Genomic DNA, 12,682 nt, shown 5'->3' with positions numbered 1-12,682 from the left:
GGCGCGAACTACACTTCCCAGAAGGCGCCGCGGCGCCGCCCGGAGGAGGGGCGAGGTGAAGGCGGGGCGAGGTGAAGGCGGGGCGAGGTGAAGGCGGGGCGAGCCTGTTGGGCGCCCTCTGCCCGCTGGTTCAGCCGAGACCCCGAGAAGCTGCCAGGGGGGCTTGGCGCCGGGATCTGCCGGGTGGTCAGCTTGCGGTGTGCTTGCACACGTAAACCCATCTATCCACACATCCATCCATCCATTCTTGCATCCATTATTTACTGAGCGCATCCTATGTGCCAGGTGGGATGCTCGGATTAAACGGGAACCGCCTCTTCCAGAGGACGCATCCCGTAAACCGACCTTGACTAGGGCCGCCGGGGAGGCGTGGGGGAAGCGGGTCCCGCGAGGTGCGGAGGGGGCTGCAGACCAGACCGCTCGGCTGGGATAGTGTGTGGGTCAGAGTGGCTGCCTGAGCCCAGCACATACTCAGATCTGTCACCCCGCTCCCGCGCTCGCCGTAGCATTGACCCGTGTGCCGCTATATCTGTGTGACTACTTGCTGGTCTATCTTGTTGATTGTGGTAACCCCATAAGTTCCTGACACGTAGTAGGCCCTCAAGTAAATGTGATGAATGAACGAAGCGTGAGCCCACCATTCTCCAGGTCAGAAAGGAAGCAGTGGGGCTGGGGGAGGGTGGCGGACTCCGGGGAGAGGACCCCGGCTGAGCCCAACGAGCCTCATTCCTGGTCTGGAGGACCCCGGTTAGGACAGCTCGGAGAAGGTGGGCTTCTGGGGCAAACCTGCTCTGGTTGACAGAGGCTTACAGGAGCAGAGGAAGGCCGGGTCCAACAAGGAGGAGGGGCCTGCCGCCCAGAGAGCCCTTCCCCAATCCCCCACCCCGACAGTTCTCTTCCTCTGGACTCTTTGGGGAAAGGGAATGTCTGGCCCAGCAATCCCAGAGTTGTTCCCTGTAGCCGCTCTAGTCTTCCATGGGCCTCCGCTGGCCTTGTTGCGGATCACCTCCCAGAACTTTGGGATACAGTGTTGACAATCTTGGCCTGGCCTCCAGGGAGAGGCCAAGGGAGACCACTCTCAGTCCCTGCCCAGCCCCATACCTGGGCAAAGCCCCCTCCTCCACACCCAAGGAATCACTGACACAGGACCCGTGTCTGTGTAGCCCACTGTCCTGAGGATCTGAAGATATCGCAAGGCTTCACGCCATGGAAAAGGACAGTTTAAAATTCAACATCTGATCTCAGGATTCCTAAAGGCCACAGAGCCCCTTGGTAAGTGCCTTACCTGTGCTTTGGGCCTATGTCCTATCATCTTGCTGAGGTCAGCTTCCTCCTTATAGGTGTCCCTTCTTCCAGCTCGTACCAACGTGCCACCCTCAGTCTCAATCCCTAAACTTTAAAATCCCTTAAGGGATTAGCACACTCCTTTTGTCTAGCTATCCTTATCGTTCATTTGACCATTTATTTATTATTTATTTATGGCTGCGTTGGGTCTTCGTTGCTGGGCGGGGGCTTTCTCTAGTTGCGGGAGGGCTCGAACCAGGGTCCCCTGCATTGGCAGGCGGATTCCTAACCACTGCGCCACCAGGGAAGCCCCTGACCATTTCTTAATTTGACTCCTTTGCTCACCACAAACAGTTCTTGCTGAGCTCTGTCTTTCCTGTGTCTGGCATTGATTAGGACTCAAATATGTCTTAAGTAAGTGGATGATTCCATAACATCCACTGCTCTGATGTCTGTAAGCATCGTGAGGATAGAGTGAGGGGGCGGGTCACAGAGCCCATGCCACTGTAGAGAAGATGGATTAGGGACAGTGGTGTGTTCAAGCTGGCTTACACCAGAGAGTCACTTGTTAGCATGTCTTCCCAACTCCATGATCAGTGATCTTATGTTTGTGGCTTGACATTGGATACGGTGAGATTATTTACACCATGAAATTGGAAAACACTACAAATCAGTGCTTTGTAGCAACAACCCCAAGAGCTGGTTGTTAAACACTAACCAGCAAGCACTGATTTAGGGCAATGAAAACATGTAGAAACAAGCCTATGTAGAACAAGACCTGTGGTAAGTGAAATTAAAAAGTCAGGGTTGGAGGAACTTATCACTTTGGGGTTGTAGTGCTCAGTGACAGGGTTTTAAGTTACCCTGGACTTTTTCCCAGATTTGAGAAGGCTCGGTGTACTGCGGCCCGGCATTAGGGAAAGGAGCAGAGCCTTCAACACCAGCTCCAACTAGCAAAAGTGAAGGACAGCAGGGGGCACCTGGATTTGAACCAGGGACCTCTTGATCTGCAGTCAAATGCTCTACCCCTGAGCTACACCCCCTGACGTAGGTACAGGCCTTAGTACTACCTTATACCTGTGCAGCCATGCCCAACATTCCTATAAATCTTTGCCACAGATACTCATCACGCTGGGCCTGCTGAAAGCTGCCAAGCTGGCCTCACTTTAATTTTATTTCCTTGATGCAAAATAAGAAACAGTTTCCCCCTCCCTGTAGCCACCTCCCTGCTCTTTCTGGAAAAGCACTGACACAGATATTTATAGCAGGAAGAGACTTCAGGGTCGCTAGTCTGTGCCCTTCGCAGTGGGATCTGAAAACAGAGATTCAGGATTACTGGTCCCCCCAAGCACACACAGATCCTTACAGATACGCTCAGGACCTGAATCCATCCTCCTGACTTTGGGTTCAGGACCCTGTAATTAAACCAATGACTCTCTCATCTTCCTCTTGTCCCTATCTTCCATTCATCAGAAAATGTAAAGACTACATAATGGGAGCCTCTGAAGAAATTACTCGGGACCATCAAGGGGGCTAGAATGTGGGCTTAGCGGAGCAGAGTGCCATGCAGCTCAAGAACAACAGGGAAAAGCTAATGGGGACACTAGGATTTGATCTGGTGCGTGGACTGCACCCTTTGGGCCAGTCCTCAGATTTCCTGTGCTTAGGAATCATCTTGGGAGCTTGTCAAACATGCAGATGCGATCTGGGGTTAGGAACAAGCTCCTCATAGAGGGTCGGGAGACCCCACTTTGAGGAACACCTGCCACAGATCTACATCGGCTTCTTCTGTGCCACCTGCAGGAAGACTTAGGTACTGAAACACCCAAGAAGGGGATGGGTTAGGAATTGTATCACTGGCCGCAGGGTCAGCCAGAGCTGGTGGGAAGAGGCAGGATGAAAACCAAGGACCACGATCAGACTGTTCATCCTCTGAAATCTGTTCTAGACCCGTGGTTCTTAATTTTAGGGCGCATCAGAATCATCTGGAGGGCTTGTTAAAACAAAGATGACTGGGCTCCCCCTGAAAGTTTCTGATTAGCAAGTTCTCAGGTAATGCTGATGCTGCTGGTCTGGGGCCATGCTTTGAGAACCACTGCTCTAGATCCACACATCTGTGACCAGGCCCTTTCACACTCGCAGTCACACCCAGGGCGCCTGTTCACCATTGCTCCTTCTGTGGGTTTACCGAGCACTGGTGCCTCTACTCCACCAAGGACGTGTGTCCTGAGACCCTCTCCCTTTCCTCCCAGTGCCTGCCGGGAGCCCCGAGGGTGGTCTTCTTTGTCCTGGGTTAGCCCTCTTCCCAGTTTACCATTTAGGAAGCTAAATCTTAAGAAGCTTCTGCCCCCCTCCCCAATATGGGGAAAACTCGTTCAAGCAAGTCAAGGAGCAGACCCACCTCTTCCATCCAGAGCAGCACAATTCGAGCTGAAGATCCCAGTGTGTCTCAGAAAAATCCAGCCCCAGGGGGTTGTGTTATTCCTCCCGTATCACAGATGAGGAAACAAAGGACGAGAGGGTATCTTCGGCCCCACAAAGGAGAGTATCCAGGTGGAACGTGGAAGCCTGGAGTTCTCTAGAGATGCAGCCACGTCCTTGACTTTGGAGGTTTCTTGGAGCTTTTATTCAACCTTCATCTCTTAGGGTCCTACTGTGTGCTGGGCCCTGTGGTACCCTCAGCAGAAGCTGAGATTTCAGTGCTCTTTGAGGAGAAGAAATGGGCACACATGTGCAACACATGTTTCTGAGCACTTGACCATGAGCTGGAAACTGTGCTGGGCTCCGGGGATACTGGGTGAACGGTATCAGCTCCGGGAAAAGTGGGCAGCTCCATTCTTACTGATAAAATTCCACGCAGCAGTTTCTGATCGTCTCTGATGAGAAGAACGTTTCTCCAAGAGGCATTTTACAACTTGACATTTTACAACTGCGGTGCCTCGGTGTTACCTGAGGTTTTTATTTTCTCCCTCTGAGCTCATGTTCACTTTCTCAGACATCTTCGTGAGGAACAGTAGGGAATAAATAAGGTGGATGTGAATTTGAACCAGTGTCCTCTTGATCTGTAGCCAGGAAGTTTTGCCTCTGAGCTACAAGCCCTCGCATGTCAACAACCCCTAGTGGGTACCTTTTACCCTTGACGCCACTTTCAGACTCCAGGAACTCACTGCTGCTTCTGTGTGTCTAAGGAGCAGGAAGCCTTTTGTATGGGTTGAATTGTGCCCCCCAAAAGGTATGCTGAAGTGCTAACCCCGGTACTTGGGAAAGTGACCCATTTAGAAATAGGGCCTTTGCAGATATTATTAGTAATTAGTTAAAATGAGGTTATAGTGGATTAGGGTGGGTCCTAATCCAATGACTCGTGTCCTTATAAAAGGAGAAGAGACGGACACACAAACAGGAAGAGGGCCGTGTGAAGACAGAGGCAGAGATTGGAGTCATGCAGCTACAGGACAAGGAACACAGGATTGCCGGCTACCCCCAGGAGCTATCATTTTAGCATCCTGGCCACAGAAATGGGAGAAATGGGAGTGAATACACGATTCTGCATTTCCACACTGACAAATATTGGCTGCTAAGAGTGCTTGTGTGAGTTTTTGAAATGAGAGAGGAGATTAAAACATTTCTTCAAAAGGCTGAGAAGACCCATTTCTATGGCCTTGAGGCACAAGTGGAATATCTCAGGTGTACAAATATTCTGACTACCCAGAATCTATCACTCCAGGGCTTTAATACCATGCTTTTTCGTTGTTTGGTTAAGAAGACCTGTTTGTGGAACAATAATTCAATAGTTGTGTTTAGCTGATTCCCTGTCCATGATGATTTTGTTCATTCACGGTAGAGACAGGAACTAATGGTGTGTTGCTAGGCATATGTGAAAACCACATCCAAATGCTACAGAAGAATCTAAGGAAATACCTCCCAAAGCCAGAGTGGACTAGAAATACATTCACTGCTCTCTCCCACGTTGGTGTACTCAACTCCCAGGTTTAAGGACCATGTGCTTGTCAACCTCATATCTGAGCGATTGTGGAGAGCAGTCTTTAGTGAGAAATTTGAGTAACCATAGTTATCTGCCAGGATCACCAAACACTTGCCACTATACCTTATGACCTTTAAGTTATCATGACTTAACAGAAATAAGGAATATGAAATGAAATCACCAGATTTGGAAATCTGACCTATGGTTCAAGCTAGCTGTCATTAAGCCAGATAAAGATAATTTGGTGAAAGATTGCAAATGGTATCATGCCTCTCTCCATGGAAACAACTGTTACTCATCTTAAAATATTATATGTTACTTTTTCTTTTGATGAAAACAAATCAATCTATCTTTTTTTAAGAAATAGTATGTGTCTTTTGTGTTAAATCCTTCCCTTCCCTGAGAGTATAAAGATAGTCTCCTTTTTTTTTTTTATGAAAGAAGTGGAAAATTTTATTTGAGCCAAATTTGAGGAATATAACCTGGGAACAGCATCTCGGAAAGTTCCAAGAACTGTTCCTGAAAGTCTCCCTTTTTTTTTTTTTTTTTTTTCAGTACGCGGACCTCTCACTGCTGTGGCCTCTCCCGTCGCGGAGCACAGGCTCTGGACGCGCAGGCTCAGCGGCCATGGCTTACGGGCCCATGTGGGATCCTCTCGGACCGGGGCACGAACCAGACTCTCAACCACTGCGCCACCAGGGAAGCCCAAGTCTCCTATTTTTAATTCAAATAATTAAAAAAATTTTTTTTCACATTTAGGTCTTTAATTCATCTGGAATCTACCTTTCTGTGTGGTGAGGGTTTTTAAGTAGTAGTTGTTGTTGTTTTTAATATGGAAAACCAGTTATTTCAGTACCATTTGTTGAACAATTTGGCCCTTTCCCCGCTCGTTTGTAATTCCACTTTCATCACGTGTCGGAGAACCATCTAGTTATCATCCAACCAGGAAACCTTTGCGAGAGAAAAGGGATGCTATTCATATTGATGCTGGGACCACACGCATCAGCTGGGACTGTCCCAAGCAAATTAGCACATAGAATCACCATATTGGTCAGGGTTGTCCATAGAAACAGAACCACTAGGATGCATATAGTTATATATAGAAATAGAAAGTGATTTATTGTGAGGAATCGGCTCAGTGATTATGGAGTCTGAGAGGTTTCACCATCTGTCTTCTGCAAGCTAGAGGTCCAGGAAAGCAGGTGGTGAAGCTCCATCCAAGCTTGGAGGCCTGAGAACCAAGATAGCCAATAGTGTAAGGTCTGGTCTGAGTCCAGAGGCTGGAGAATCAGGAGCGCTGAGGTCTGAAGGCAGGAGAAAGTGACGTCCCAGTTCAAGCAGAGAGCAGATTCACCCTTCCCCCACCTTTGTGCTCTGTCCAGCCCCTCCGCGGATTGCATGCTGCCCGCCCTATAGGTGAGGGTGAACTTCTTTGTCTGCGTGTTGATCCGTTTCTTTGTTTAACGTTTATTCATCCATTTATACAACAAATAGTTTTGAGAGCTCAGTAAGCGCCAGACACACAGAAGAAAACAGATGAAGGGTCCACCTTCCCGGAGCTTCCATCGCGGTGAGGGTGACAGATAATTAATAAAAATCTATATTGCTGTAATGCAGGTCATAATAGGGACTGTGAGAAAAACAAAAACAGAGCAAAGGGCTGAAAAATGATGGGGTGCAATTTAAACAAAGCGGCCAGAGGAGGCCTTGCTGCTGAGCAGACTCTGGACGGAGCAGTGAGTGATGGGAAGGGGCCCCGGCCTGTGTCCAGGGAAAGGTGCCAGGCTCCAAGGTGGAGCGTGTTTGACGCTTTGGCAGAACAGCAAAGACCAGTGTGGCTGGGGGCAAGCGCTGGGAACAAGAAAGGAAGGGGTTGGGGGGAGAAGCAGCCAGGGCCAGCTCCTGCGGGTTCCAAGGAGGATGGACTTGGGATTTCATTCCGAGCAGAGCAGGGAGCTGCCGAACCAAGCGGGACACAGAATCTGACTCACGTTTGAAAAGATCACGTTGGTGCCCAGTGGAAGTAGATGGACGGGGAGAAAGGAGACCTGTCAGGAGAGTGTGACGGTGGGTTTGGTGGGGAACAGACAGTAGGGCCTTGACCGCAAGTCCTGATGGTGTGCGGCCAGATGGGCTCAGATGCTGATACATCCTACCGAAGAGCCGGCATGACTTGCCGTGGGCTTTGGATGCAAAAGGGATGAATTGACAGTGGCTGGCAGGTGGCTGGCAGAGTCGCTGGGAGAATCGTGCCTTTACTTAGCTGGGCAACACAGTTGAGGGGTGGGGATCAGGTTAAGGGTGAGAACTAATAATTTCCTCTTGCCCATGTTTGGTTTGAGAAGCGTACAGGATCTCTAAATGAAGATATCAAGTAGCAGACCCTAGCTCAGGAGAGAAGGTACCACAGGGGAGTCATCCTTCAACTTTGCATTCTCCTATTTCTCCCCGGGTTCACCTCCCTTCTTTCTCCTTCTGTGAGGCTCTGCTCCAATAAATCCTCTTGGTTCTGCACATCTGAAATGTCTTTATTTTGTCCTCTTGCTTGAATGTTAGTTTACCTGGGTTCAGAATTCTAGATTGGAAGTTATTTTTCTTCATATCTAAAAAATATTTATTTTATAATGTTATAAAATGTCAGTAAAGACAACTTTATTATTCAATTGCACTTCTCACCAAAGCATCAAATTTTTAGAAAATTTTGAAATACATGGTTCATGTGTATAAAAGGATATGTTTATCAGTGCTTAGTACTTCGGATTATAATTCTTAGCTACAACACATTTTTTAAGTAACACACAAATAGTAAGGGAAGAAAGTACATAATTTAGAAACAATGAGAAAATATACATTTTGAACAGTCCTTAGTAACTATGAATATCCTGGGTTTAATTCAGAATATTTATGTTTTTTAAAACCCTGTACAGCTGTACGCCTGAAACCAACACATTGTAAATCAAGTCTACTCCAATATAAATTTTTTTAAAAAATACCTACATTTAACAGTGCAAACAGTACATTTGAGGCTGCAGAGATTGGAGATATGGTTTGAGTTTTTTACTTCCTTGGGGGAAAAAATGTGTTTTTTCCCTGCTAAAATATTGGGTTGTCCAAAACATTAGTTTGTAACATCTTATGGAGAAACCTGAACAAACGTTTTGGCCAACCCAATACATATCTGTCAGAGCTATTTAATTTTACTTTATTTATGTCTATATTTTCACTTATACAGGTTTTAGAAATAACATTTTCCTAATTATAATAAAGCAATAAAAATGTATAAATCCACAGGACAAAAAGCAGATGGATGAGGGATAATTAGTTTCACACAGAAGAAAAAAGGAAACAAACAAACAGCTGACATTCAGTCTGTAGAGGAATCGTCCAACAAGAAGGAAGCACTTTTGTGGGAAATGAAGGGGAGGTTGGAGACCAGAGGGCGTCGCTGAGGGATGCAGTTCTGCAGGTTCTCACCAGCTCGCCGAGAACGGCCGATAATTGCAGTGTACAGCATACCTGGATATTGAGACATACTGACATGATGCAAGTTAAGAACCTGGAATCTGTGGCGGGGGTATAGCTCAGGGGTAGAGCATTTGACTGCAGATCAAGAGGTCCCCGGTTCAAATCCGGGTGCCCCCTGTCAGTTTTCTTTCCATCCTGCATCCACACAGGTGGTCACTGTAGACCTCCTCGGTACCGACACCCGCCCCTTGTTACATAGCTCTCTAAATTTGGCTACTTTCCTCTAGAGGGGCTTAGCAGACAGGACAGGAGAGGGGAGAAAAGGCAGGAAAGGTCATCTTCTGACTCAGGAAATGGTTGGAAGTTTTCCTCATCCAGAATTAGAGGTTTTGTCTTGATCCGAGGAGAAACGTATGTGCTAGGTCAGTTCTCCCATTTACTATTTCTCTTTTCAAGTGAGTTGATAGGCAAGAAGGTCCAGGGAGCCGACTGAATTAGCAGTTGTGCCCCAGAGACCCTAAGGAGGGATCTGGATACCCTTTATTTTAAAAACAACACATACTCTGCTCTTCCTCCCACCTCTTCCTACCCTGCAAGCACTAGCCGATCGGACAGACACGTTTGGGGGAAGACGATACTGGATGATTCTAAAGGGCATTTTGCCTAAACGTGTATGATTATCAAAGCCAGTGCCCTTTGCAGGGGCCTGAGAAGCTGCCAGGTGGTCAAGGAGGGAGACGGTGGGAAGGAGACCTGGTGGGCAAGGTGTTCATCTGCCATGGGGCAGACCCCCGGCTTCGTGGAAGGCCACGAATACCCAGGTGGCTGGCTGAGTTACAGATCCAGATAGCATTATGGGTGGAAAGATGCTTCTTAGATAATAACAGCTCATAGGTAGATCATTTAAACATGGATCATGGGGCCTTTAATTCATAATCCAGGTAGTCCTACCTGCTATCACTTTAAAAAAAATTAATAGACATTGTTTTTTAGAGCAGTTTTAGGTTTACAGAAAAATGGAGCAGAAAGTATAGAGAGTTCCCCTCTACCCCTCACCTCAGCTGCCGCCTCCCGGTGGCCCCATCATTAACATTTTACAATAGTGTGACATTTGATAAAAATGGTGAATGAATATTGATACATTATTATTAACCGAAGTCCATGGTTTACATTAAGGTTCATTCTTTGTGTTGTACAGTTTTGTAGAGTTTTGTGGGTTTTTGGCAAATGCATAACGTCATGTACCCACAATTGAAATACCACACAGAATAGTGTCACTGCCCTAAAAATTCCCCCTGCTATACTTATGAGGAATAACCCCCTCTGTGTACCTGCCTGCCAGCCTCTCTCCCTCCGCAACAAATCCCTAGCAACCATTGATCCTGGAGCGTGCAGTGTCTGCGCCTGGAGGACGTAGGGGCCAGACCTCTGGGCAGAGGCAAGCCGAGGCTGGCAGGCAGGTACACAGAGGGGGTTGGGGGCCTGGGAGTGGGGTTGGGGGTCGGGTATGGAGGTGGTCACCAGCCCAGCGAGGTCACCGAGGGACTTCATTCTCTGGGCGTGTGCCTGGGGCAGAGCACACCAGGTGTCCTTACACAGCTGCACCACCGCCCAACCTGCAACAGGAGCCAGAGCGAGAAGACCCCTTTCTCCTGCAGTGTCCCTCCTGCGCCCTCTACTGACAACTGTTAACATTGCGCTCACTTAAAGGAGAAATGCTTAAAGAATCCAGTCCGTTATCCCACAGCAGGTACAGAAGGGTGAATTTGGAGCTACCAGTCAATAAATTGATAACTGGCACGCCATGTGATGTGTTTTGGCCAACAGGATGTTGGTAGATATGATACAAGCAGGGCCTTGAGATCTACTTGCAAGTTTGGGCTTACCCTCTGGGACTTCCACTCTTACCCTGAGATGTGCTGGCCCAGTAAGGTTCTCTCCTTCAGCCTGGGCCCCAACATGAACACACAAGGCCCAGCCCTGAGCCCAATTCACTGAGAGGAGCTAAGGCCAACTAGACCCACAGCTTGAGGCCACCCACCCGGCCAAGCCCAGCCTAGACCAGCCGATTCAAATTCAACCTGCAAACCCATGGGCGTGACAATAAATGCTTATCATTGTGTGTTAGTGGTGGTGGGGGGGGCTTGTTAAGCAACATTATTGTGAATAAGACTGGCAGATACTGAAATCGGTATCTAGGAGGAGGCTCTGGCTGTACCCAAATGTAGAAGGGAGCATGGAAGTTTCTTTTGCATACCCATGTGCTTCCTATTTTGTTCAGTCTTTGAATGTAGATGTTTATTGAGGTAAGTCTGTTCCTGTACTGTCACTGGATTTGGCATATGTGAGGGGTGGATAACTTATATTTTAAGTTCATATGTTTCCAGATCAAGGGATCTTATGTAGATCCTGGACTCTGACTGCCTGAGGCTCTGGGGACTTGGGATAAAGCTGAGTATATTTTGCACGTGGGAGAGATGTAAATAATTATGACCGAGAGGGCAGACGGTGATAGATTAAACAGTTAGCCCCAGTTCTTCACTTATTCTATCTGTGCCCTTTGCCACAAGACTTTTCAGATCCTCCCATTAGAAGTGGGACATATTTCCCTGCCTTTGATATACGGCTTGGTCCTGTGACTGGCTTTGACTGATGGGATGTTAGCTCACGTGATACAAGCAGAGGCCTGCAACCTGCTTGCATGTTGGGCTCGCCTTTTTGAGTTTCTGCCCATAAATCTCTCTCATTCCCACTTCATCACTTTTCCATGCATTGCATCCTCTCTTTAGGTTGCTTTTTGCATCTGACACTGGAAGGATGCAGCAAATGGAGAGGGAAGAGGAAGAAGAGAAGAGATAAAGGAGGCGGTTCTCCTGCCCAATATGTTTAGTGCAAAGAAGCCCTTAAGCATAACTGTGGATTCTAGCTGTGACTTGGTCATTAATCTGTTGTGTTTTGTTTGGCCATGATTTTAATTACGACTGTCATTTTTGTCAGATCTGTACCATGAAGATTAAATCAATAGCTCCAAAGCTATCTGTGAGTCAGAATCATTAGGAGCTTGTTAGAGGCACTCACTGTCCCCTCGTCCCCTTCCCAGAGAGTCTGGTTTAGGGATTCTCAGGTGGGGCCCAAGAGCACTTACCTTTGCCCAGCCCTGCCTTTTCCACTGTAACCTCAAAGAGTCTGTTGAGTAGACAATGCTTCGAGTCCTGTTCTTCTAGATGGGTCGGAAGGATGTTCCAGCTGCAAACCTCAGTGAGTTCAACGCCAGTGCCTTCAGCCAGGGGAAGGGGGTGGGCACAGTGAGAAGAGCATCCCTTTGCAGGGGTGTGGGATGGAAGAGCAGTAGCAAGTACACATCTCAAAACGTGACACCCAGGGTGTGGCTCTGCAGGTTTAGGGTGCTTATTAAACATAGGTGAGTAGGTGGAGGTATAGCTCAGGGGAAGAGCATTTGACTGCAGATCAAGAGGTCCCTGGTTCAAGTCCAGGTGCCCCCTGCCCAAACTTGCTTTTACTCACTGAACACAAGGTTCTACCTCCAGCTTTTTCCACCACACTGATCCAGCCTGCAAAGGGAAGAAGCAGTGCAAGTCTTCACCAGAACCCCTCCCCTGACACCTGCAGCTCTAGATGAACCCGATTTCTTCAAGGAGGAGTCAGTTCTCATAGGTCCCGTAGTGAACATTTATTCCCTTTTCTTTTTTCATTTTTTGCCCAGCATGTGAATCCTTTTAACTCCTTTTCTGGGGAATTCACAATTGTCTCAGTCTTGGAGGAAGACAGGAACCTGTCTGTGGCTGAGGTAGACAAAAATGCCAGGAGAAAGAGAGAGGGATTGATTTTCTTTTAATTTAATTTTATTTATTTTTTTATATGGCAGGTTCTTATTAGTTATCTCTTTTATACATATTAGTGTATATATGTCAATCCCAATCTCCCAACCCA

At 47.6% G+C, this 12,682-nt stretch overlaps 3 non-coding genes across 3 annotated transcripts; 2 read left to right on the top strand and 1 right to left on the bottom strand.

Annotated features, from left to right (window-relative positions):
• Positions 1-2,255: 2,255 nt before the first annotated feature.
• On the bottom strand, positions 2,256-2,327 carry TRNAC-GCA (transfer RNA cysteine (anticodon GCA)). Its single transcript has one exon. It is a non-coding gene; the product is annotated as a tRNA-Cys (tRNA).
• Positions 2,328-8,836: 6,509 nt separating this feature from the next.
• TRNAC-GCA (transfer RNA cysteine (anticodon GCA)) lies at positions 8,837-8,908 on the top strand. The gene has a single exon. It is a non-coding gene; the product is annotated as a tRNA-Cys (tRNA).
• A 3,254-nt stretch (positions 8,909-12,162) lies between these two features.
• Positions 12,163-12,234, top strand: TRNAC-GCA (transfer RNA cysteine (anticodon GCA)). The gene has a single exon. It is a non-coding gene; the product is annotated as a tRNA-Cys (tRNA).
• The last annotated feature ends 448 nt before the right edge of the window (positions 12,235-12,682 follow it).

The sequence above is a fragment of the Pseudorca crassidens genome, chromosome 8 (genome assembly GCF_039906515.1).
Source record: "Pseudorca crassidens isolate mPseCra1 chromosome 8, mPseCra1.hap1, whole genome shotgun sequence".
NCBI classification, from domain to species: domain Eukaryota; kingdom Metazoa; phylum Chordata; class Mammalia; order Artiodactyla; family Delphinidae; genus Pseudorca; species Pseudorca crassidens.
The sequence above is the reverse complement of the archived record's forward strand: the minus strand, read 5'-3'. Positions and strand labels throughout refer to the sequence as shown.